The sequence below is a fragment of the Mirounga angustirostris genome, unplaced genomic scaffold, assembly GCF_029215605.1.
Source record: "Mirounga angustirostris isolate CCGP_5_RB_7025 unplaced genomic scaffold, mMirAng1.0.hap1 SCAF_14, whole genome shotgun sequence".
NCBI classification, from domain to species: Eukaryota; Metazoa; Chordata; class Mammalia; order Carnivora; family Phocidae; genus Mirounga; species Mirounga angustirostris.
The window spans coordinates 10,617,191-10,642,184 of NW_026991722.1; positions in this window are offsets into that span (position 1 = coordinate 10,617,191).

A 24,994-nucleotide genomic window follows, 5' to 3' on the forward strand; every position below is an offset into this window, starting at 1 on the left:
TTTTTTTTTGGCTTCAGGAAATCATCCTCTCTTTTGGCTTTTATATATATATATATATATTCTTAGTCTGAATTATTACATGGATGATAGAGCTCTCTGATTTTCCATATTTTCTAAATTTTTATATAGCATTTTCTAACATATTTTATTTTCTATTCTGAAAATATTCTCAACTTTCTCTTCCAGGACTTCATCTTAAAAATTTTACTTTAGGGGCGCCTGGGTGGCTCAGTCGTTAAGCGTCTGGCTTCGGCTCAGGTCATAATCCCAGGGTCCTGGGATCGAGCCCCACATCGGGCTCCCTGCTCTGCGGGGAGCCTGCTTCTCCCTCTCCCATTCCCCCTGCTTGTGTTCCCTCTCTCACTGTGTCTCTCTCTGTCAAATAAAAATAAATAAAATCTTAAAAAAAAATTTTTACTTTAGCAATGATACTGTAATTATCATGAACGCTCTCATTTTATGATTGTTCCATTTTATACCAACTCTTTCTTTGTCTAAACTAATATATTAATATATATTTATGAATATCTCATAAATTATACATTCGTGAAATATTACATTCTCACAAAACAGGATGGAAATACCATTCTTTTTTTTTTTTAAATTTTATTTATTTGCGAGAGAGACAATGAGAGAGAGCATGAGAGGGAGGAGGGTCAGAGGGAGAAGCAGACTCCCCGCTGAGCAGGGAGCCCGATGCGGGACTCGATCCTGGGACTCCAGGATCATGACCTGAGCTGAAGGCAGTCGCCTAACCAACTGAGCCACCCAGGCGCCCCTGAAATACCATTCTTTAATCATAGATTAGACAAAGAACTCATCAGGGTCAAACTGATTTGGCTATCTCATCAAAAGTAGAAAAGCTGTAGCATGGTTAGATAGTAGAAATTCACTCTGACTAAAAAAAAGGAAATATCTCATGTTCCTGGTCAAAGATCCAAAAGAAAGCAATACACAAGAGCTTGAGCCACATATAGTCACCCTCAACCTGTTGTTCCACCTGAATGTGAAACAACTCTCTGAATGTTAAGCTTTAAATATTCCCATCAGTCAAATTAGTTGCTTTCCCTGATATCTCCTCCTGCAGGTCTGAAATAAACATTATATAGATAAGTGAATATTAACAAATAATTGAATAAGACTATTATATCAATTATTTTCTGCAATTTCAAATACTATCTTTCCCATCGTGGAAAATACAGTGTGTTTTGATTGTATGTTTATATAGGGAGCCACAAAAGAATGTCAGGTAATATAGTTATTATTCCTGTATCATAAACATTTTTTGCAGAGATGTGAACCCAAGAATAAGACTTTGTTACTATGAATAAAATATTCCTGAGAAAAAGGGCTATAAGAAGACACATTATAGCAGTTTGATAGTTTATTATGTGTAACTGCTCAGAATATTTCATGAATATGTTTCAAATCTCTGTAGATGCATCACGATCAATAAGTGAATTTCAATTTTGAGGAATAGTCACAAAGGAAAAGTAATTGAAACATCCCTGTCAAGAAGTACAGGTTAACCTGTTACATAGGCCAGGGAGATATTTTATTTCTACACCTAATGCTTGGTGGATGTGAGAGCATGAGCAAATTCCAGTTATCATATGATGCTAACACTAATTGACAGAAGGAATATTCACAACTGAAGTGGCAACCTGAAGGTCAATTTGACTTGTGGGACTCAGATTGCACATACCTAGAAGAAAACATACCTATGAAAGTCTTCATTATTAAAGGAGAAAGTTATATATTTCATACCTTACTGCTTAAAATTTTAAGATAGTGTGTGTGTGGTAAGAGATGGCATGATACTTCCTTTAATATCCAATGAGTAACGCAAGAATGATGATTAAAAATCTCTCTTTCTCACGGAGCTACCTAAAAAGTCAACAGCAATGTAGAATTCACACAGAAACTTTATTTTTCTAATACAATATGGAATTGGTGTATGGTTTATATTGGAATAAAATATAAATAATCTCATAAATTGTGCATTATATAACTCGAATTCATTAGCTCATGTACCATTTGAGCCAAGATTTTCCATTTGTTAATATGCAGCACTCCTTAAAGCTCAGTGGAACAGATTATATATATTTTTTCTGATTATTGGTCATATAGGTAGTTCCTTGTTCTAACTCTAAAATGGAAATGTTTATTTTATTTCATCATTGGTGATCATTAATATTTTATTAGATTTTTATTAGAAAGTCTAAACTAGTAGAAAATAATTTAGAATTTACATTTAACCATGTAAATATTTTGGCTTTCTCTGTCAAATTTATTTTTCATGGCATCATTAATAAAGACTTACTTTCTCTTATAAAAGTTTTATTTTTGTAACTAAAGAAAACCACAAAATATTTAAAATATATAGAAAACCTTAGAAATGAATGTAAAAGACCTTGTGTTGCCATCAACCAAATTAGTAAATATTAATATTTTATGTTTATTTCAACTATTTTTTAAATATATATCACTAGTGGCATAACTATAACAATCCCCAAAACCTTTTTCTTTCATTCCTGTCAACAATCCTGGGGATAATATGTGTCTTTTATTATGTGTAATTATTCTTTCACATTAGATCTGGCACTAGAATCATATGACATTTTCCTTTGGGACCCTACACTAATTCCTTAATTTATAATACTTCCTTAATATATAGATACAGCTCTTTATTTCTCCTTTGTTAAATTAGATTGTTTTGTCGATTGGAGGGAATCACAAATCCTACATTTGTGAAAATTATCTGAACAAATTTTACAAAAAAGCTGCCTTTCCATTACAAATGTTCAAAGTGTCTTCTTGAGTAAGTACCATTGTCCTATGTCAAATTTAATAGATTTTTCTCATTGCCCCCTGGTGAATGTTTAGATGAGACAACTCTTCTTCCAGCTGTTAATCTAACTCTGAAGAAAACTCAAACCAAATTGACAACCTGATAGAAACAGAGATAGATGGTGAAACTCTAGTGATTTCTTCCCCTGAAAAAGTGACTGATAAAAAAATATAGGCTTCCTTTGGATTTAAAGGAGAAATGATTTGGTGTTTTATTTCCCAGGGGTCAGTATGTTATGGGCTGGTTTCTTTCCCCTTTGAGAAACTATATTCTATTTATGAATAATATCTTTTGAAACCCTAGCATTCATTTGATATAAGAAATAAAGGCAGCACATTTACAGAAAGGTTATGAGTGTGTCACAGAAATCTGCTGGCCTATATTCTATCCCTTTAAAATCGGCTGTAGTTGAATGAACATCACTCATCCAAGTAAGAACTTTATCCCACACTACAAATGTGCTTAAGAGCTTATTACCAAGCAGAATTCCCAATTCCCAGCTATATTCTGAGCACCAGAAAAGGCAGAGTCTCTTCACAGTTAGTAGCTTCATTTCCCCCAAACTTTTGGAATACTAAACATTGATGATTGTTTTCCTTTCTCCCCGCGGTACATGATATTTCCTTGCCTACTCAATGTCTTGTGTATTTCTATTAAACCTGGAAAAATGATTTTCTTAAAACTATCAACACCAGAATATTTTGAGACTACAGTAACATCCTTTAACAAATGCTTACCATCTATAATTTAACATTTCTTTCAAAGATCCTTTAACAACAATTGGGGTTAACATGAAAAGTTAATTCCAAAAATCATTGTACATTTTTTCCCAATATGAAATGGCTTTAATACGATTATTTGGGCTTCCATGATTTTTTATCAACCTACACTAAAGTGTTTTCTGTCAGTGTAGCGAAGTTCTTTATTTCTTGAGAAATACAAGATTGTGACATAAATATCAGATCAAGAAAAGATTAAAAAAGAGCTAATCATATTTAAATTAAGAAGTAAGACTCAATACCTAACTGAGATTCAGAAGCAAACAACAAATGATATATTTAAGAAATTCATTTCAGGTTGCCACTATCTAAATCGAGCCTACCAAGGGGCGCCTGGCTGGCTCAAAGTGTTAAGCATCTGCCTTCAGCTCAGGTCCTGATCTCAGGGATAGAGCCCCATGTCAGGCTCTCTGCTCAGTGGGGAGTCTGCTTCTCCCCCGCTCTTTCTCTCCTCCTCTGTGTGCTCACTCTCTCTCTCAAATAAATAAACAAAATCTTTAAAAATAAAAAAAAATAATAAGTCAAACTGACCAAACCTCAGCTACTATAGGAAAGATCTACCTCTGGGTAGAATAAAGATAAAGTTAATTCAACAGCAGGGAAGGAAGACTTGGCAGAACAAAAGGGGTGGGAGGAAGTAGTGGGGCAGGTGGTGAGATTAACAACCTCACTATTGATTAAAAGAAAGACTTTCACAGAGCTCTGTGCATTTTAAAAATCAATTCCAAACTAACATCTTTCTCCACTGTGCTTTCATGACATTTTGAGCATCTATTTTAACACTCTTCACAGTGTATCATGGTTATGTATGGCTTAATATCACATTAATATCTTACTTATTTTTCATTCACAACCAAAGCTTATGTAAGGAATAGCCAGATGAGCAACTAGCTAAGGCATCCATTATTAAGGTATAACCAAACAATTTCTGGAATAAATAGAATTATTATCTCAGCTAACTCACCTAACCCACATGTCACCCTTCTGGAATAGTGAAATATATATTGGTTCTATTCCTGTGGGGTCTTTGAGGAGCCAACACCATTTCTGTTTTGAATTTTGCAGCAAACAAACTAATTAAAGGGTGTGGTTATAGGCAGGGCCACCGAAATCTAAATCTATTAGTCACTTGTAATAACAGGTGACTTCTAAGAGGAATTAGCTCTCTTTTCTGTATCCACTGCAAGAATGAAGACCATTCTCAGCAATTGGACCATGTGCATTCCAGAAAATATTGACATCACTCTGAGGGGTCACACAGTTATTGTGAAGGCCTCCAGACAATTTTAACCACATCAATTAGAACTCAGTGACCTTAGAAAGAAAAAGAAGCTTCAGACTGACAAACGATGGGGACATAGGAAGGAATAGGCTACCGTTCTGATATTTGTCATCATGTGAAGAACATGATCAGGCGATCACACTGGGCTTCCTTTACAAAGTGGTATCTGTGTAGGCTTACTTTCTCATCAACATTGTTGTTCAGAAGAATGAGTCTCTTGTTCAAATCTGAAATTTTGGGGTGAAAAAGCAGGGTTCTGATGAGACCAGGCCATTGCTTGTTCAGTTTCTCAAGCCTCAAAAAATGAGTTAATTTTTGAAGGAAACAATGTTGAATGTATATCAAATTCAGATGCTTTTATTCAGCAGGCCAAAATAGTTAAAAACAAAGATTATTGGAATATTTTGATAGTATCTGTCTCTGGAAAAGGAACAGTTCAGCAGGCCAATGAATAGAATCTAAGGGATGATGGGCTATGGAAAAAGCAAGATTCTAGATAATCCTTTTTAAAAAAACATATTATTTATTTATTTATTTTAGAGAGAGTGTGAACATGAGTGGGGGAAGGGGCAGAAGGGAAGGAAGAGGGAAAGGGAGAGAATCCCAAGCAGACTGTGCTGAACATGAGCCTGACACAGGGCTTGATCTCATGACCCTGAGATCATGACCTGAGCCAAAACTAAGAGTCCAACGCCTAATTGGTGGAGTCATCCAGGTGCCCCATAATGCTAGATAGTTCTTAAGATCTATTTGTGATATGTAAAGATGTAATAAAGGTCCCCCACTGAAAAAAAAAAAAAGGAATCAGTGTTTGTTACAATGCTATTTATCAAAATAAGTTATTATTTTTTAAATTTTTTAAATATTTTATTTATTTGTCAGAGACAGAGAGAGCATGAGCAGGGAGAGTGGTCGGCAGAGGGAGAAATAGGCTTCCCGCTGAGCAGGCAGCCCAACATGGGGCTCGATCCCAGGACCCTGGGACCGTAACCTGAGCTGAAAGCAGACACTTAACCAACTGAGCCACCCAGGTGCCCAAAATAAGTTATTATTTAATTTAAAGCATGTATGTGCTTGTTCCTTCATTTACTTATCAAATATTGTTAAACACTTAATATTCTGGAGACTTCAACAATCTGAACATGTCAAAAAACAAGACAAAGCACATGAAACTAATTGAAAGCAAACATATGAGGAGAATGAAATATTTGAGAATTTATTAATTATTTGTACTATCCTGGTGACATACTTCGTCAGAAACAAAGGAAGTTTCTCTGAGACAAAGTCTCCTGGCATGTGGGAGGGGCAGCTTAAGGAGATGAACTTAACCCTGGACCCTTGAATACTTCTCATTTTTTGTTTTTGTTTTTGTTTTAATTTTATTTTATTATGTTAGTCACCATACAATACATCACTAGGTTTTGATGTAGTGATCCATGCTTCATTGTTTTCGTATAAAGCCCAGTGCTCCATGCAGTACATGCCCTCTTTAATACCCATCACCAGGCTAACGCATCCCCCCACCCCCCTCCCCTCTAAAACCCTGTTTGTTTCTCAGAGTCCATAGTCTCTCATGGTTCATCTCTCCCTCTGATCCCCCCCCCCTTCATTTTTCCCTTCCTTCTCCTAATGTCCTCTCTGGTATTCCTTATGTTCCACAAATAAGTGAAACCATATGATAATTGACTTACTCTGCTTGACTTATTTCGCTTAGCATAATCTCCTCCAGTCCCATCCATGTTGATGTAAAAGTTGGGTATTCATCCTTTCTGATGGCTGAGGAATATTCCATTGTATATATGGACCACATCTTCTTTATCCATTCATCTGTTGAAGGGCATCTCGGCTCTTTCCACAGTTTGGCAATTGCGGACATTACTGCTATGAACATTGGGGTGCATATGGCCCTTCTTTTCACTACATCTGTGTCTTTGGGGTAAATACCCAGTAGTGCAATTGCTGGGTCATAGGGTAGCTCTATTTTTAAATTTTTGAGGCACCTCCACACTGTTTTCCAAAGTGGCTGTACCAACTTGCATTCCTACCAACAGTGTAAGAGGGTTCCCCTTTCTCCACAGCCTCTCCAACATTTGTTGTTTCTTGCCTTGTCAATTTTTGCCATTCTAACTGGTGTAAGGTGGTATCTCAATGTGGTTTTGATTTGAATTTCCCTTATGGCTAATGATGATGAACCTTTTTTTCATGTGTCTGTTAGCCATTTGTATGCCTTCTTTGGAGAAGTGTCTGCTCATGTCTTCTGCCCATTTTTTGACTTGATTATTTGTTTTTCGGCTGTTGAGTTTGAGAAGATCTTTATAGATCTTGGATACCAGCCCTTTATCTGGAGTGTCATTTGCAAATATCTTCTCCCATTCTATGGTTTGCCTCTTTGTTTTGTTGACTGTTTACTTTGCTGTGCAGAAGCTTTTTATCTTCATGAAGTCCCAAAAGTTCATTTTTGCTTTTGTTTCACTAGCCTTTGGAGATGAATCTTGAAAGAAGTTGCTGTGGCCAATGTCAAAGAGGTTACTGCCTATATTCTCCTCTAGGATTTTGATGGATTCCTGTCTCACATTGAGCTCTTTCATCCATTTTGAGTTTATCTTTGTGTATGGTGTTAGAAAATGGTCGAGTTTCATTCTTCTGCATGTGACTGTCCAATTTTCCCAGCACCATTTAGTGAAGAGACTGTCTTTTTTCCATTGCATATTTTTTCCTGCTTTGTAGAAGATTATTTGACCATAGAGTTGAGGGTCTATATCTGGGTTCTCTATTCTGTTCCATTGGTCTAAATTTTTTTTTTTTTTTAAGATTTTATTTATCTGACAGAGAGAGCACAAGCAGAGGGAACAGCAAGCAGAGGGAGAGGGAGAAGCAGGCTTCCCGCTGAGCAGGGAGCCCGATGTGGGACTCGATCCCAGGACCCTGGGATCACGACCCAAGGTGAAGGCAGCCGCTTAACCGACTGAGCCACCCAGGCGTCCTCCATTGGTCTATATGTCTGTTTTTGTGCCAGTACCATGCTGTCTTGGTGATCACTGTTTTGTAAAATAGCTTGAAATTGGGCAACGTGATGCCCCCAGCTTTGTTTTTCTTTTTCAATATTCCCTTGGCAATTCGGGGTCTTTTCTGATTCCATACAAATTTTAGGATTGTTTGTTCCAGCACTTTGAAAAATGTCATTGGAATTTTGATCAGGACAGCATTGAAGGTATAGATTGCTCTGGGTAGCATAGACATTTTAACAGTGTTTATTCTTCTGATCCATGAGCATGGAATGTTTTTCTATCTTTTTGTGTCTTCTTCAATTTCTTTCATGAGTGTTCTGTAGTTGCTAGAGTATAGATCCTTTACCTCTTTGGTTAGGCTTATTCCGAGGTATCTTATGATTTTTGGTGTTATTGTAAATGGAATTGTTTCTCTAATTTCTCTTTCTACAGTTGCATTGTTAGTGTATAAGAAAGCAACTGATTTCTGTGCATTGATTTTGTATCCTGCCACATTACTGAATTGCTGTATGAGTTCTAGTAATTTGGGGGTGGAGTCTTTTGGGTTTTCCACATAAAGTATCATGTCATCCATGAAAAGAGAGAGTTTAACTTCTTCTTTGCCAATTTGAGTACATTTTATTTCTTTTTGTTGTTGATTGCTGTTGCTAGGACTTCTAGTACTGTGTTGAACAATAGTGGCGAGACTGGGCATCCTTGATGTGTTCCTGTTCTTAAGGGAAAGGCTCTCAGCTTTTCCCCATTGAGGATGATAGTCGCTGTGGGTTTTTCATAGATAGATTTTGTGAACTTGAGGAATGTTCCCTCTATCCCTATACTCTGGAGAGTTTTAATCAGGAAAGGATGATGTATTTTGTCAAATGCTTTTTCTGCATCAATTGAGAGGACCATATGGTTCTTTTCTCTCCTCTTATTAATGTTTTCTATTACACTGATTGATTTGCTAATGTTGAACCACGCTTGCATTCTGGGGATAAATCCCACTTGGTCATGGTTGATGATCCTTTTAATGTATCGATGGATTCTATTTGCTAGGATTTTGTTGAGGATTTTGGATTCCATATTCATCACGGACATCAGTCTGAAATTCTCCTTTTTGATGGGGTCTTTGCCTGGTTTGGGGATTAAGGTAATGCTGGCTTCATAGAATGAGTCTGGAAGCTCTCCTTCTGTTTCTATTTTTTGAAACAGCTTCAGGAAAACAGGTATTATTTCTTCTTTGAATGTTTGGTAGAATTCCCCAGGGAATCCATCAGGCCCTGGACTCTTTTGGGAGGTTTTTGATCACTGCTTCAATCTCGTTACTGGTTATTGGCCTATTCAGGTTGTCAGTTTCTTCCTGTTTCAGTCTTGGGAGTTTATAGGTTTCCCGGAAGGCATCCATTTCATCCTGGTTGCTCAGTTCATTGGCATATAGTTGTTGATAATAATTTCTTATGATTGTTTCTATTTCCTTGGTGTTAGTTGGGATCTCTTCCCTTTCATTCATGATTTTATTAATTTGGGTCCTTTCTCTTTTCTTTTGGTTAAGTCTGGCCAGTGGTTTATCAATCTTATTAATTTTTTCAAAGACCAGCTTCTGGTTTCGTTGATCTGATCTGTGTTTCTGGTTTCTAATTCATTGATCTCTGCTCTAATCTTAATTATTTCCCTTGTAATGCGTGGCTTAGTCATAGTTTGTTACTTTTTTTCTAGTTCTTTAAGATGCAGAGTTAGTTGGTGACTCCGAGATTTTTCTATTTTTTTGAGTGAGGCTTGGATGGCTATGTATTTCCCTTAGGACTGCCTTTGCAGTATCCAATAGGTTTTGGACCTATATGTTTTCGTTCTCATTGGTTTCCATGAATTATTTAAGTTCTTCTTTGATTTCCTAGTTGACCCAAACATTCTTGAGCAGAGTGGTCTTTAGCTTCCAAGTGTTTGAATTTCTGCCAATTTTTTTCTTGTGATTGAGTTCCAGTTTTAAAACATTACAGTCTGAGAATATGCAGGGAATAATCTCAATCTTTTGGTATCAGTTGAGACCTCATTTGTGACCCAGTATGTGGTCTATTCTGGAGAAAGTTTCATGTGCACTCGAGAAGAATGAGTATTCTGTTGTTTTAGGGTGGAATAATCTGTATATATCTATGAGGTCCATCTGGTCCAGTGTATCATTCAAAGCTCTTGTTTCTTTGTTGATTTTCTGCTTAGATGATCTGTCTATTGCTGAAAGTGGAGTATTGAGGTCTCCTACAATTAATGTATTGTTATCAATGTGACTCTTTATTTTGCTTAACAGTTGGCTTATGTAGATGGCTGCTCCCACATTGAAGGTGTAGATATTTACAATCGTTAGATCTTCTTGTTGGATAGACCCTTTAAGAATGATATTGTGTCCTTCTGTGTCTCTAACTACAGTCTTTAGTTTAAAATCTAATTTGTCTGCTATAAGAATTGCTACCCCAGCTTTCTTTTGAGGTCTGTTGGCATGGAAGATGGATCTCCATCCCTTCACTTTCAGTCTGGATGTATCTTTAGGTTCAAGATGAGTCTGTTGTAGACAGCATATGGATGGGTCCTGTCCTTTTATCCATTCTGCAACCCTGTGCCATTTTATGGGAGCATTTAGGCTATTCACATTGAGAGTGATTATTGAAAGATATGAATTAATGGTCATCATATTGCCTGTGAAGACATTGGTTTTATTGATTGTCCCTGTAAATTTCTGTTGTAGATCACTCTTGGGGTCTTTCTCCTTTTATAGAACCCCCCTTAATATTTCTTGCAGGGCCGGCTTAGTGGTCACATCTTCTTTCAGTTTCTGCGAGTCTTGGAAGCTCTGTATCTCTCCATCCATTCTAAATGACAGCCTTGCTGGATAAAGTATTCTCGGCTGCATGTTCTTCTTTTTTAGTACCCTGAATATGTCTTGCCCGGACTTTCTGGTTGGCCAGGTCTCCATAGATAGGTCTGACATTATTCTGATGTTCCTCCCTCTGTACATAAGGAAACTCTTATGTACTGCCCTTATGATCGTTTCCTTGGTTCTAAGATTTGCGAGTTTTACTATTACATGCCAGGGTGTTGGCCTGCTTTCCTTGATCTTGGGAGGGGTCCTCTCTGCCTCTAGGACACGAATGTTTGTTTCATTCCCCAGATTAGGGAAGTTCTCAGCTACGATTTGCTCAAATATATCTTCTAGTCCTCTCTCTCCACCCCCTTAGGAATCCCAATAATTCTGACTTTGGAATGTTTCATGGCATCACTAATTTCTCTGATTCTATTTTCATGGATTCTGAGTTGTTTTTTCCTGTCCTCCTCTTTTCTCTTTTTGTCTATTAATTGGTCTTCTAGGTCACTAATTTGTTCTTCTGCCTCACTTACCCTAGCTTTTAGATTATCTAGATTAGATTGGATCTCATTGATAGCATTTTAAAATTCTGCCAATTCAGCTTTCATTTCTGCCCTTAGAGACTCTATGTTGCCATTAATTGATTTCTCCATTCTAGCCATTGTCTTCACAATTGCTACTCTGAATTCCATTTCCAACGTTTTGGTTATATCTGAATCCATTTGTAAATCTGTGGCATAAGTCATAGTCTCTTAAGTTTTTCCTATTTGGGGGGTTCCTCCTTGTAGTCATTCTGTTGATGGGTGGTTGAGGGAATGTATAGAGTCCAAATTATTGACCACAACACAAGCAAGATGCACCTGTTTTCTAGGGACCTTAGGGCTGCTGGCTTCTTGTTTCCCCGGCCTGTCTTCTAGGGGAGGGGCCTGCCGCACTGTTACTCAGGCAACCCTGTTTGGGCAGAGTTGCCCTGCCCCCTGTGGTGGGGAATGGGCTCAGTGAAAACAAGTTTTTTGGAGCTTTTGTTCTCTGGCGTCTTTCTGTGTCTCTTCGGAGAGTCAGAGCAGAAGAGACTGTTTCCAACCCTTTGCCTCAGATTGGAGAAATCACAGTCTGTTCTTCAGTGAGCTCTCCAGGCCACACTATCTCTGTTTCCATCTGTGTTGCTAAAAACTGCAGCGTCCTGGGTTGTGCGCCCCTCAGCAACACTGGCAGTCCTTGCCTCTATGTTGGGGCACATCTCTGCCCTTTGTGCTTCTAAAACCACCAGCTGCCCCCAGTTTGCAAGCATGGCCCCGTTGCTCTGGGTTTCCCTCCAGGGGGCTACCCTAAAGTCCTTTCCCCGCCACTACCCATCTGCGAGTCTGTGCCCTGTCCCCAGTGCAGGAGGCTATCACTCACTGGTGGTGTAGGATCCTGGCGACTGGCTCCCTCCCCCTTCCATTTATCCTCTGATATCTGCCCACGGAATCAGGGCTCCCCCCTTCGTACCTTGAAACCAACTGCCTGCAATATTCTGTTTGTGGAGATCCAGATCTAGTGTATTATGCTAAGCAAAACAAGTCAGAGAAAGACAAATACCATATTATTGCACTCATGTGAATTTAGGAAACAAAACACATGAATATATGGGAAAGGTGGGGAGAAGAGAGGGACACAAACGATAAGGACTCTTAACTATAGAGAACAAACTGGGGGTGAAGGAGGAGAGGTGGGTGGGGATGGGCTAAATGGATGATGGGTATTAAGGAGGGCACTTGGTGTGATGAGCATTGGGTGTTATATGTTCGTGATGAATCACTAAATTCTACTTCTGAAACAAATATTATACTACATGTTAACTAACTACAATTTAAGTAACAATTTAAAAAAATATAAAATAAAAACAGCTAATGAAAAGGAAGAAGAAATTATTCCAGAGAATAAGGTCTTTTATATGACTGATAAAATTGAATGAATGCAAAGCACTGCAGCAGCAATAACTTTTCAGCCTTTTGGATAATTAATGTGTATTTAAATATAAATCAGTATTTTATTTCTTCATAGAAGTTCTATTTCAGAGAGTAAGAAATGAAGTTACATTGCAGACATATCCCAGGCATGTTCTGATTATTATTTGTATATGATTTCTGTGATATTAGGAACATATTCAGCTTGGTTTAGACAAATTTTTGTCCAAAATGAATTGATTATGGGTACCTGGGTGGCTCAGTTGGTTAAGCATCCAATTCTTGATTTTGGTTCAGGTCATGATCTCAGGTTTGTGAGATTCAGCGCTGTATTGGGCTCTGCACTGGGTGTGGAGCCTGCTTGAGATTCTCTCTTTCCTTTTCCCTCTGCCCCTCCCCTGCACACACAGAATTTCTCTCTCAATAAATACATAAACAAATGATAAATAAATAAATAAATAAATATTGATGAGATGTTAGAGGGAAAAACTCATCTTCCTTTTAGGGAATTATTTTTCTTTTAAGTCGGTACCAGTTGGCTTTGAATGAGGAGGCTGCACTGAAAAACGTATAAGCAAGAATATCCTCTTTTTTTATTTTAAAGGTTTTATTTATTTATCTGACACACAGAGAGAGAGAGAGAGAGAGAGTGCACAAATAGGGGGAGCAGCAGAGGGAAAGGGAGAAGCAGGCTTTCCACTGAGCAAGGGAGCCTGATGCAGGGCTGGATTCCAGAATCCTGGGCTCATGACCTGAGCTGAAGGCAGACGCTTAACTGACTGAGCCACCCAGGCGCCCTGCAAGAGTTTCCTATTAGGCCATATTTAGAAAGAAGAAAAGTAATAGAAGGAGTTTTGAAGACTTCTGAGGATGGATTCCAAGGCTAATATTGACAGAACCCTCTAAAATATGTCATATCTCATGCCAATTTGATGCCTACCAGAATTTCCTGGTAATAAATTTCAAGATGATTATTGGTATATAGTGTGAAGTAGAAGCAAAGGTTTTTGTTTATTTGTTTGGTTTTATTTTTAAAGAATTATGCCCAATTGATATACTGTTGATTTATTTCTTTCAAGTTGTTTTGCTGATTTTACCATAAAGATCACACACACACACCCCCACACACATGCATGCATGCATGCACACATACACACACAGAATTTAGATTTCTGTCGAATTAATTGATGTTTTTGATGTTATTGTGGGTTTTTTTTTTTGTAGTTTCAAGTTTTTATTTAAATTCAAGTTCGTTAACATACAGTGTAATATTTCATTTCAGAAGTAAAATGTAGTGATTCATCACTTACATACAATAGCTGGTGATTAAACAGTCTTTTTTAAAAAAAAAAACTTTGAATTTACAATTGTTTGTTTCTAGTTTATAGAAACAAAATAGGTGTTGCTTACTGACATTGTATTCTGTGAAAATGCTCAATTTATTTATTAGATTTAGTAACATTTTAAGAGATTACTTGAGATTTTCCATGTAGAAAATCATATGGTCTGTGAACAAAAGGAATTTTATTTTTTTCTTTTCAATCTTCACATCTTTTTTTCCCATTTTTATGATGAGTTTTCTAAGAATGATGTGCCCATGTCTAGTGTCAGGATAATATTGGTGTCGTAAATTTAGATGGGAAATTTCTCTTCTACTTTTGAAAATTTTGTTAACAACAGGTATTTTTTGCTTGAATACTTGAGAGTATTCACTAGAAAAGTTCTCTGGACCTTGGGATTTTCTTTTTAGATATATAGACATTTTCTCCTTTGAATATTCTTTAGAGTCTATGTTTTCTGACTTAAAAAAGCCTCTATTTTTATTAGTGTTGCATAATATATATTTTCAATAATTTTATTTTCATTCAGTGTATCTAATTTTATTTAAAGTGCAATTCTTGTAGACAGAATATAGCCAGGACCTATTTTCTTTTGTAATCTAATATGAATAGATCACTTACGCTTAATGCAATTTTTAAACTGATTAGATTAAATGTCTATCTTGATAGTTGTATACTATTTATTCCAGTTTTTTTTTCTTTTTCCCCTCTTTTTATGGATTTTTCTTTATCTTTATATTCCCTTCACTTAGTATTTACAATACAGTTAGGTAACTTATCAAAGTGTAGATTGAAATGAATATTACACATCTTCAAATGTAATATATAAATCTTACAACAGTATATTCCCCAATTTTTCTTCCCATCTTTGTATTATTATTGCTGTTACACATTTTATCTTTCATACATTTCAAACAACGCATTGCTACTTTTTTGGCTTTAGACACTCAATTTTCATTTAGAGAGATAAAAAATACATTTTATATCTACCTTCATTTAAATCATTTATATTGATCATTTCTTTTTAAAGATTCACATTTGTTTAGTATTTCATTCCTTCCACCTAATGACTTTTGAGCATTTTTGTAGTACAGATCACTTGGTAATAAACTCCCTCAGCTTTAGTTTGTCTGAAAAAAGTCCTTTTCTACATTTTTAGTGAAATATACCTTCACTATATATAGAATTCTGTGTTGGCAGTGATTTGCTGTTATTTCAGCACTTTGGAGATGTCAATCCATTATCTTATGACTTAAACATTATTCCTTCTAATCTAATATATATTTTATTCTCAAGCAACCTTCATGGCTTTTTTTATCTTTAATATGCAGTAATGTGAATATGATGTGTATGTGTGTGTGTCTATGTTGATATTTATCCTCTTTAATTCGCTTAGCTTCCTGGATCTATGGTTTGATTTCTTTCATTATATTTGGAAATATCTCAACCCTATGTCCTCTATTTATTTTCTACTACATTCTCTCTTTTGCTTCTAGGGTTCCACTTATGAGTATGTTAAATTGTTTGAATATTTTCTACAGTTTTTAAAGATGCTGATTTTGTTTGTTTCCATTTTTTTTAAAACTCTTTTTTCTCTTAGTGTTTGACTGTGGGTAATTTCTGTTTACCTATTTTTACTGATTCTCTTTTTCTGCTGTGTCTGGTCTACTGATCAGCCCATCAAAGACACTTTTCATCTCTGCTATGATTCTTCTCTCTTTTCCATTTGAGTCTTCTTACAGTTTCTATTTTTCTATGAAGTTCCCCAACTGCTCTTGCATGCTAGACACCTTTTCTATTACAGCCCTTAACACATTAATCATAGTTATTTTAAATTTCCTGTCTGTCCCAACACCTAGATCATATCTGAGTGTGGAATTTTTACTTTATAACTAGAAATTTGTTTGCATATTCTGTTAGTATGTTAGTGGGCAGAGTTGAATTAATTTATTCAAGAATTGAATTCATGTGGGTTTTATTGTTTCAAGGTACCATCGTCTTCAGAGTCTTCCACTGTTACCTTGCCCTTTGGGTCGTGGCTGGTTTGCTGAATGACTTAATGATTGTCTTAATGACTCTTCCCTGCTTTAGACCTTCTCTGTATACCTGTACCTCAAAATGCATCTTTCTCTATGCAGTTATTTCTCTGAGCAGTAGATTTTTATTGGTTGTTACTGCTTTTTTGCTAGCCTGCTTATGGGGAAGGACATTTCTCTGCTCTCTCCTAGGCAGCCAGTGTGGTTTCTGGGTCTCAGGACTGGATTCAGTGATTTATCTCCAGTGAAAGGAAAACTGTAGGAGAGAAAAGGGTGTTTTCTCCTGTCCCCTTTTCCAAGCTGCATTAGGCCTTCATATGTGCCCTGTAGGCAGTAGAGCTTGCTGCCCATCCCCTGATGGCTTAATGTTCCTTTTCCCTTCTACCAGGTCTACACCAAATAGAATGCTTTGTCCTGTCTTCAGTACCATCCCTAATGGTTCCCATGATCACCCCGAAAGAAAAGAGCGTATAACACCTCTTGTGTATGTGGCTCCCAGGGGTTCTGTGCTTTCACTGTGATCCACACTCAGCATTTGCCACTTTGTGAACAAATTTGACTGTTACATTACTCACTTTGTTGACACTCCATGTTTATTGAGAACTTACTCCATACTGAACAGGAGGCTAGGCTCAGAGGATTCAACCATAGGTAACACAGATGCTGCCAATTATAGTACCATTTCTTCTCAATTTTGTCGCATATTAGAGTTTTCATGTCTCTAGGTATCTCCAAATAGCATCCAAGAAAAATTAAACCAGATTCTCTGGAGATGAGATCCACATAATTGTATCTTGTAAAGTTCCCCAGGTGATAACAGAATACACCCAAAGCTAACCACTAGACATGCTGCAATCCTACCTCCTGTGATCTCTGGTTCTCTTCAATTTAGTCCTGAGGGCCTTATCAAAATATGGCTTCCTGTGTAATAGGGCAGCTGGGTCCTAGGGATAAAAGGCATTTGCTGAATTGCAAATGGAAGGCAAACTTTTACAAATTATTATTTCTTTTATCTAACTGTGGTTCTGTGATATTTACCTGATGGGTCAATTTTTATTACCTGTCTTCTATTTATTTCAAATTAGGGAAAACTCTGCTTCATGTTTTGAATCAATGGGGTGATATTTATGGAACAGAGCATGGTAAACAAATTACAGACACGATCCCTGATTTCCCAAGGTGAGCTCTAGACATTTCTTGTGAGGTGAATTTTAAAATGTATTGCATCTAGTTATTTGGAGAGAAAAAAGTAAAAGTTGGAATCACAAGATTCCCAATACTATAAATCCTGTGTTTGAGTAGCCAAATTATTTCCCTGGAGAATGTTAAGATAACCCAGGTTTCAAAGACAAAAGAAAGCACAGTACTGTTATTACTTGCAAAGATATTGGTCTAAAAGTTCAAGGTAAAATTTTAATGAGATATAAGACCACTCCTTTGTACTCCATCTGATTGGACCAAATTGACCAAAAATAACAGCATTCTGAGAGCATTGCTTTGTCTGCATTAATGTCTCTGGCTTTACCATTCAAAGAGGCTGCAGCCCAGGCCTGGGTGTGGGGGGAGGAAAGCAAAGGAAATGGGAGCCAAAGACCTTATTGGTCCAACACAGATACATCATTCATGATCTTTGGCCTTCTTTTCTCTTCTTGACTATTTTTTATCATTCAAAACATAGAGGCGTTAACACATTCTATATTTTGTACATTTCAGGAAACTGGACTTTTTAATTATTCAGATTTACACATGTAGACGGGGCACAAGGGATCAGAAAATTCCAGTTATTGAACAAGAATAAAGGGGATTTTGATAGCAAAATTTCAAAGGGAAGCCCAAGTATAAATAAACCCAAGTGTAGCTGGATGACCAGAGAGCCCTTCTCCCATCTGACTGAATCTCACCTAATTTTGAGGGAATGATCCTGTAGAGCAAACCCCAGGGTAAGATTAAATAACTTCACTGCCTGAAGGATACTAGGCATACATGCACAGTCACAAAAATATAAAACTGATTTTGAACCCCAGTCCCTATGTCTTCTATTAAGTTAGCTTTATACAGGAAAGGTGATGAAGGTCTCCAAGTGAGATTCATTTACTGAGTTGAAAAGATACAAGATTAACTCCTGTAAATTAAATGTACCAATATTATGGAGGCAAAATAATCTGATCAATCTTCCTACTTAAATAAAAATCAATGAAGGTGCCAAGTAAGATCTTTTTTTTTTTTTTAAGATTTTATTTATTTATTTGAGACAGAGAGAATGAGAGGGAGGGGGGTCAGAGGGAGAAGTAGACTCCCTGCCGAGCAGGGAGCCCGATGCGGGACTCGATCCGGGGACTCCAGGATCATGACCTGAGCCGAAGGCAGTCGCCTAACCAACCGAGCCACCCAGGCGCCCCAAGTAAGATCGTTTTTAAAGATAAATTTTTTAATTCATTGTTGAGCTGGCAAGAAAAAAATCCTCAGAGATCAAAACTAGTAAAAGTAGAACTCTTATCAGTTAAGGAAGGGCTATTAAAAATAACCAAGCATGTTTTGAGACACACCTAAATAGACCTTTTAGAAATAAATATGTAATTGTTGAAATGTAAAGTTAACTGGGTTACTTAATAACAAATTAATTGCAAACACAACTAAACAACCAGTAACTGAAAGTAAAGCTAAAGAAGGTTTTCCTAAAGGCAGAGAGAAAAAGCCACAGTAGATAGGGATAAAAAATGAAAAAATCGTAATTCAAATAATAAGACTCTTTATCTTATTTGAATTCCAAATGAGAAAAGAGAGAATGAAAGAGAATATTTTACAGGATAATGAAAGAGATAATGAAAGATAATTCAAGAATTAGTTTTAAAAAAGACATTGATAGTCATATTAGCAAAGCTCAACAAATCACTATTAGGCATGCGAAAAGCAAACACCCCTTCCCCTACCACTACCAACAGAAACACCAAGGAAGATCAGTCATCTCAGATTATAAAACCCAAAGAGGAGATGTTCATAGCAGCTAGTAATTTCAAAGAGATGATGTATTTAAAAAAATAATATGTACATTAACAGCACAGTTTCACACAGGAATATGGAAGCCAGAAAGACAGAGAGAATCCTTTTACAATGTGCTAATTAAAAAGATTATGCCAGCCTGACATCAGTGTAGCTACCCTTGCTCTCTTTGCATTTCCACATGCATAGAATATCTTTTTCCATTCCTTCCATTTGAACCTATCTATGACCTTAAAGCTGAAGTAAGTTTTTTTGTAGGCAGCATGTAGCTAGATTTTGTATTTATTTATTTATTTATTTATTTATTTCCAATCAGCCACTCCACGCCTTGTTTGGATAATTTAATCCATTTAAACTTAAAGTAATTATTGAGGGGTGCCTGGGTGACTCAGTCGTTAGGCGTCTGCCTTTGGCTCAGGTCATAATCCTAGGGTCCTGGGATCCAGCCCCGCATCGGGCTCTCTGCTCTGTCAAATAAATAAATAAAATCTTTAAAAATAAAAATAAAGTAATTCAATAATTACTTCAATTAAGTAAGGACTTACTAATGCCATCTATTGTTTCCTGGCTATTTTATAGATCCTTTGCTCTTTTGCCATCTTCATTGTGAATTGATAATTTTCCATAGTTATATACTTTGATTTCTCTTTCTCTTTTGTGTATCAACTGTAACTTTGTGAACTGGAAATTGTGCTAAGAGAGTAAGCCTTAGACATTCTCACCACACACACAGAAAAACCCGTGGTTATGTGTGATGGTGGATGTGTTAACTAACGTGATTGTGGTAATTATTTCACACAGTATATGTAGGTCAAAACATCACACTGTATACTTTACAAGTATATAATTTAATTTGTCAAAAATACTCCCATAAGTTGAGAAAACCAATACACCAAGATTTTTTTCTTTTTTCTTTTAAATACATCAGCCTGACATGTACACACAGTGAAACTATTTTTCAATGAAAAAAGAAAAATGAAGATATTTTTAGATTAACAAAGGTTGAGCTAGCATTTACCAGCATTAGGTAATTAATAAGATAAAGCAGCCTCCTGGGTAGGCTTGAACCCCTGTGGCCTCATGGTTCTTGAGGGTCTGGAAAGAATTGTAACTTCTCCATGACTGTGAACAGGGAATAGCAGATTCGCTGGGGTGGGGACAAAGCTGGCATGCTGCTGCATGTCCCCTGGTTAAAAATGGGACAGACAGGGGCGCCTGGGTGGCTCAGTCCTTAAGCGTCTGCCTTCAGCTCAGGTCATGATCCCAAGGTCCTGGGATTGAGCCCCGCATCGGGCTCCCCGCTCAGCGGGAAGCCTGCTTCTCCCTCTCCCACTCCCCCTGCTTGTGTTCCCTCTCTTGCTGTGTCTCTCTCTGTCAAATAAATAAATAAAATCTTTAAAAAAAATGGGACAGACATTAAGCAGGGTGTACACTGTCTACGAGTGAAAACATTTGGGGAAACAAACAGAAACTGCTTTTACTCTGAGAGGCTAATTGTGAGAGTTGAAAAATGCTGGAGAGTAGTGGTTGAGCCTACACTAAGAGCAGCCTATAAATGCATGCCTCTTTCATCAGACTTATCCAGATAAAGAGTTTAGATACCAATCCTCCCTAAGTCCCCAAACTCAGTAGTGCCTGCTTCAGCTGTATGAGGCATCTATTGCAGAAAGAAATGGATTTTTGAGCCAGATTGTGACGGAAATAGTAATCCTAAATTACCAGTTGACCACTGCATTTCACTGAATGCAGCAGAATCCACCTAGATTAATTTGTACACCATAAAGAAGTCAGAGTATTTTTAAAAGATATTTTAGCTATAAAGTTTAAGTATTACATTTACAATTCTGGGACTTTACATTTGCAACTGTTATTGTTTTATAAAGGTAAGTTCTATCAGAAAGGTGAAGGTATGGGCTTTTGTGATAAGATCAAAAGGGAAGTCTAAGGTATGGGATTGGTGGAGAGTAGACATGGCCTTTACTTATCAATGTGGCAATTATCAAAGTTAAATTTGATTCAAACTCCATTCAGGGCTTTCTAGTCCTGATCAATACGTGGCACAATGGTTTGCACATTGTAGGCAATCAAAAAATATTGAGGTAGTGGTTGAATCGCAGAGTTGTAGGGATATATAAATAGTGAAAAAAAAAGATGTTATTTGACAAAATTTATAGAAATTTTAATTGAAAAAAGGGATCAACCAAGGTTGAGGCACACACAATAATGTCTAGACATTTGTAATTAGCTCTGAATTGCTATTTTGTATGAGTCTTCTCTCCCCAAAAGCTGAGAGTGGAGAAATAAAGTGAACCAGGCCAAATTTTATGTGGGTTGTGCAGTATGTTTTTATTTCCAAGTTATTTTGGTAAAATATGTACTGCTATTGACAATTTATGAACTCTTATTTTAACAGGATTTACTTTAACAGAATTATCTGTTTTTTGTTATAAATGGAGAGCATATTGAATAAGTACATGGACAGTATTCTACCTTTAAAATTCAACATGATTTTATTTAATAATGATTCAGTTTACTACTCGAAATCTCTATTAGTGCATGTTACATTGAATATCCAAAAATTCTAAAAGATCTCTAAATTATTAGTCAAGTACATATGCCACGATAGTAAATATTTTGGTACTTGTACTTCTAAATACTAGTAATATTACACAACATAGAAACCTCTCTGAAGCCAATTAGGAAATCACCAAATGGAAAACATATATTCATTAGATATTCTAGGAATTCCAGGAATTATTTCCAAAACATAAGTTCTCATTCTGTGATAACCCAAGCATTGAAATCGCTTGCTTTGCAGAATATAAAAACTTTTCTGTGTGTATTTTCAGCCAAATCTGTTGGCCCTTTTAAAGGATCATTCCAATTTTGTCTATACAAAATCTAGTGAGGACAAAAACTTGCTTAAGTTGAGGATAACACTTTTATGCACTTTTGCTTTACTCTGCACACACAGCTTTCAAGGAAGCAGTGGTCTTTGGTTAAAACAAACAAACAAAAACCAAAGAAAATATTCAGTGTCAGGTGACTGAGGTTCTTGATATATGTATAATTCATATTGCTGCAAGATAGGACAACACAGCCAGTGGGAGTTAGTTAATTCTCTAAAGGGCGGAGTTATATCATCAACAGAACTTGTTCAATCCATGGTTCACACATACAGAGAATGTTGTGTTGTAAGCAGCCTCAGACCCTTAATCATCATTAACACCTGCATTTTTAAATGAAAAATCACCACCGACATTGTTTCTCTAAACTAAGCTAACTCTATTATCTCCAGAATTAAGTTCTTTGAGATCTCAGGCCCCTTAATGTTTGTTTTGTTTCTTTATTCCCACGGAGGCAGCTAAAGCTTCAGCACACATTTTCGGTGGTGATGCTCTTGACCTCGCATATTGTGTCTGTAATTTCCACTCAATAATAGAATGTTTGCTTCTGTTACTTTCCAAAATTGTCCAGCTGTTGAGCTGGATTCACATCATTAGGTCATCAAACTGCTACGTAGAATAAATAGCAGTGCTTTAGTTTCAACGGCAATCTAATTTTACAATTTTATTCCAAACCAGCTTGTTCTAGATGTATCTTGATTGCTTTGTGAAATGTTGTGTTCATGCTCCATTAGACAAATGCCAACACTATAATTCATCTAGCAGAGACATGGAGGTGGGGAGTGACGCCAAAAGGTGCTTCCCAGAAATATACTATTCAAATGGGTCTCGCTAATTGCCCCGGAGGGGTTTTCTGCTGAAATTTTGATAGTTTTTATACTGAAAGAGGGTTATTAAAATAAAAATGTTTTGCTCCTCAATAGCAGACAGGGGTTCCTTTTGCTACCGAACACGACCAATTGTCAATGGGGAACATAAAGACAGTGTGAAAATATATATACATATATAAATATTTTTTTTCCTGAATACATTTTGGACCAAAGGAAATAAGAAGGTAAATATAGTAGAACAGGAAACATATTTAAAGGATATCAATTGCATCTTAGAAATCTCTTATTTCTTTCAGTTGATTTATCTGAATATTGTCTATTTTAACACCATTGTGCATTCACTAATATTTCCAATGTATTTATTTTGATGAATGGCTAACAGTCTAAGTGTGTGGATTTTGTTTGCCTATCACTTGAACTCTGTCTTATAGGATATCATGTAATTTTTTTTCATATTTTACTATACTCAAATACCTCTTTCCAAAGTTCTATTTTGTTAAGTAACTAACCATTACCCAGGCTTGTAACTGATTTACTAATTTTACATTTACGTGGGATTTTCCCTTCTATCCCAAACCAACCATATGTCTCACTCTGTCATGAACCTATTCATTGTTGCTAATGCAAAATCATAGCAGTTCAAGTAAATAAAGTAACTTCACCATTCATGTGACAACAAATACCTATGTAATATTTACTTATAACCTATAAAATACTGTATTTCTGAGTGTGGATGTAGGCAGAAAGAGAAAAAAAGTAACAATATGCTTCTTAAAATTATATACAATAGAAAAAGCAAACAGTAAATAACTAGAAAGATAAGATATTTTAGAAGTCCCATATGAAAGGAAAATAAAGAATAGTAGGAGTTCAAATACCTCTAGAGCTCTTTAGATGAGCTTTAAGTGCAGCGTGGCATGATGAATCAGAGTGTGACTGTGGAGACGGAGGGGGAATATTCCAAGTGAAAACAATAGTATGAGCAAATGTCCCAAGGCACAAAAGCTTAGTTACCTAAATACCTATGAACAATTTGCATGATGCATACATGATTCAGCATATAGAAGGAAGAGTATTTAAGAAATGTTTATCAGGGGCGCCTGGGTGGTTCAGTGGGTTAAGCCTCCAACTCTTGGTTTCTGCTCAGGTCATGATCTCAGGGTCATGGGATCCAGCCCTGAGTGGAGCCCCACGTGGAACCCTGTGTCAGGCTTCGTGCTCGGCATGGAGTCTGCTTATCCCTCTTCCCCTGATTCTGTTCCTGCTCGTTCTCTCTCTGTCTCTCTCTTTCTCTCAAATAAATAAATAAAATGTTTATCAACTGTGTCAAATATTTCATTGATCAAGGTGGATGAAGACTGAGAATGATTGATGATATGCATTATAGTTACAGTACAGAGGATATTTTTGATTGAGGCTAAGGACAAAAATACCTTTATGTTTTTCCTTTATGTGCAATCTGTCTTAATATATACCCAAGATATTTGTTCTACTATCTATTTTTCCTATCATGTACAACCAATAAGTATGATTATGAGTGGAAATAGTATGTAAGATTTAAACAGTTATAGAGGGCTCTTTGAAACAGTTGACAAAGACACCACAGGCCACTTCCACATTTCCTTCTTGGAGGTGAAAGCACTCTGACTCAAAAAACCAAATAGTTTTAACACTGCGCACAGTCTTTGTCGTCAAGGAGGCTACTGCTTTCTTTTCTCCTTGTTGTGCTTGTTGCATTGAGTCTAGACTGAGATTCAGAAACTGCACAGGTTACAAAGTCAAATAAGAGCCTCTTTGGATACATGTCTTTTCACTTATCCACTTACTCAGTCAATCACTGACTCACTCATTTTTCCATTTAATTATTATTCACTCATACATGAGACTGTGCACCTACCACCTGCCAGGACCTGAAAAGGCAATGAGAACACAACATTAGGCAAAGATGGCCCTTGAGCTCACAGAAAGCAGAATCTCACGCAGACCACATTAACCTTACAGGACAAACAAGATATTAAGGTGCTGGGGATAGATATTTGAGTTAATGATATTATTTATCTCCTCTTTTCCTCATCTTTTCATCCTTGGCCCTACCTGGTGTGTGAGGGATACACTAGGAATGACATAATGTTCTCTCTGGATTCATTCATCAACTTTTCCTCTCTCAACTTTTTCATCCT